Source organism: Geospiza fortis, unplaced genomic scaffold (assembly GCF_000277835.1).
Source record: "Geospiza fortis unplaced genomic scaffold, GeoFor_1.0 scaffold506, whole genome shotgun sequence".
NCBI lineage: Eukaryota > Metazoa > Chordata > Aves > Passeriformes > Thraupidae > Geospiza > Geospiza fortis.
This window is the reverse complement of record NW_005054493.1, coordinates 1,058,670-1,061,375: the sequence shown is the minus strand read 5'-3', so window position 1 is coordinate 1,061,375 and position 2,706 is coordinate 1,058,670.

Here is a 2,706-nt window from a genome sequence, read left to right as displayed (position 1 = left end):
TGCTGAACCCCGAGGCCACAGAGCTCCCCAGGGCCTGTGACACCCTCTGTAGCTGCATTTCCCACCCCCATGGCTCCAGCCAGCAGCACAAGACATCCAGGGTCCCTGCCTGCTCTTCCCTTGTCCACCCCAGCAAGACCCTGCTCTGCAAGCGCAGTGCCTGCTGCCCTGCCCCTCACACCTGCTGCGGGGCAGCCAGGCTGCTTGAGGCATTTCCATTTTTATAAATAAATTAATCAGGCTCCTAATCACAGAAATCATTAGCTCCTTTGGGCCAGGGCTTCTCCCTCTGTGCAGCCTGGCAACACCTGAGCAGGGACTGGGCACTGAACACTCTGCAGGCACTGGAGTGGCTGAAGGGCCTGGGGTTTGGGGTTTTTGGGGCCAGGCTCTCCTGGGTGCACTGCCAGGAGCCCTTGGGCTGGCTGGGTGACAAAGAGCAAGGGCCAGATCCTCCTCAGCAAGGTAACAGAGGAGTGTGTTTGCAAAAAGGGGTGTGGGATCTCTGCCCCAAGCTCAGCCAGGCACCCACCAGCTCTCCGTGACACCCGACCCTTCTCAACTCCGTCCTTCCAATGATCTTTACAGCCAAAGTGGGGTATCTGGGGGTGTACAACAAGTCCCTGCAGCCCAGAGTGGAGCAGAGACACCCAGATCCCTCCCAAAACACTTCCCAGGTCACCAGCCAGCCAGAGTGACCCTGGCTTTGCATTCTGCTGACATCAGGCAAGGGGGTGGCCACAGCAGCCACCAGCTGATTACAGTCCCTTCCATCCAGCCCAGGCAAGACACTGCCCTAAACAAATCAATTATTATTTGTGGCTCGCCCCGCCTCTTCCTCCACCTCCTCCTCCTCACCAACGCTGCCCTTGCCACCTTTGCGCCCTTTAAGGCGCTGTTAATTCAGCCCGAGGCTGGGCCATTGCCAGGAGCAGCTCCTCAGCCTTGCAGAGCTCCTGCTCGTGCTGCCCCAGCCCTGTCCCACCCCTGCCTGCACAGCAAGGCCTCCCCCAGCCCAAATTCCGGCTCTGGGTACCACCAGGAGGATGGGGAGTGCTGCACCAGCACTGCATCCCCAGCCTGGCTCAGGGCAAGGGCTGAGGGGGAGGAAGGCAGCCTTCCTCCTCATTGCCTGGAAGCAGGGATCTGAGTACCTCAGATCCAGGTAAGATGCCTTACCTGGACACTTCTGCTGGGGCTCTGGGCTGTGCCCTGAACCCAGAGCTGGCTCTCACCCCTGCTCTACACTCACTGCTGCAGAGGACGACCCCGCTGGGAGCCTCTCTCCTGCTCAGACAGTGCTAAAGGATGGGATATTTATGAGAAAGCAGCTCCTTAAGAGAAGACTGAGAGCCAAAAGGAAATAAATTTAAAAAAAAAAAAGTCTCTGGCTATGCCAAGAGATGCAGGCTCTGTTTCCCAGGATGTTTATTGCCATCCTCATCCTGACCCTCACCCAGCACGCTGGGATTTGTGAGTCAGGGACAAGTGTGGCTGATGCCCACATGATTCAACACGGCCCAGGGATTCAGAGCCAGCTCTGTGGGGCTGTTTGGGTTTTTTATCAGGGCAGGAAATGCGAGAAGACAGGGAACAGCAGGTGCCAGGACAGGAAGGCGCTGGGGATGAGCTCGGTTTTACCCAGACAGGCTAAAACTCCAGCAAGCTCTGAGGAGGAGCAGCTGAGGGAGCTGAGGGGGGGCTCAACCTGGAGAAAAGGGGGCCCAGGAGAGACCTGATTGCTCCTGAAAGGAGACTGCAGCAAGGTGAGTCTCTTCTGTCAGGCAACAAGTGACAGGACAAGTGGAAACAGCTTCCAGTCACACCAGGGATGTTCAGGCTGGATTTTAGGAAAGCTGCCTTCTCCAAAAGCGTTGTCTAGCCCTGGAAAAGGCAGCCCAGGGAAGTGGTGGAGCCACCAGCCCTAGAAGGATTGGAAGGATGTGCACATGTGGCACCTGGGGACACGGCTGAGTGGTGGCCTTGGCAGCACTGGGTTAATGTGTTGGGAAGGGTGAAAGTTTGGCAAGAAAGTCTCACAGATATATGTGCTTTGCAGAAAGAGTTTTGGATGTAGAATCTGATGAAGGAATAGAGATGGAAGCAAGTTTTGATACAGAAGAAAAGAATTGCTGAGCCAGTCTCACTGGATAACCAAGGAGACAAAGGGTGTGTTAGTTAGAAGGGGATTTTATGACTTAGAGCAAAGGATAAACCCACCCCAAACAAGAAGATGTTTTGACCAAGCAGAAAGATAGCACAGGCAAACAAGCCTGCCAATGTTGCAAGTAGAAAAAAGGTCTCAGAATTTTCCACAGCAAGAAAACTGAAAAACAACTTCTAGCTTAAACTGTAATGTACTAACTTTGAGTGATTGGAGAACAGTAACATGAATATGGTAATTATAATAGTTATGACAGGCTATAGATAATAGTTAAGGTATAGATTGGTTCTACTGTATTAAGATGCTCAGCAAACAAAAGTCTATAATGCATTATAACCAAAACCAAAGGATCTGCAGGGCTGCCTGCAGCTGGAGCCGACAGCTGTGGGCACAGCTCTGCACCCACAACCCTGGACTGCTGTAACACCTTGGATGGAATAAACTGCATTTTAGAGAGCTGCCTGGAGTCCCACATCCCTCATTAATGGCTGGACTCGATGAGTTTGAAGCCTTTTCCAACCTGAAGGATCCCGCAGTTCTGT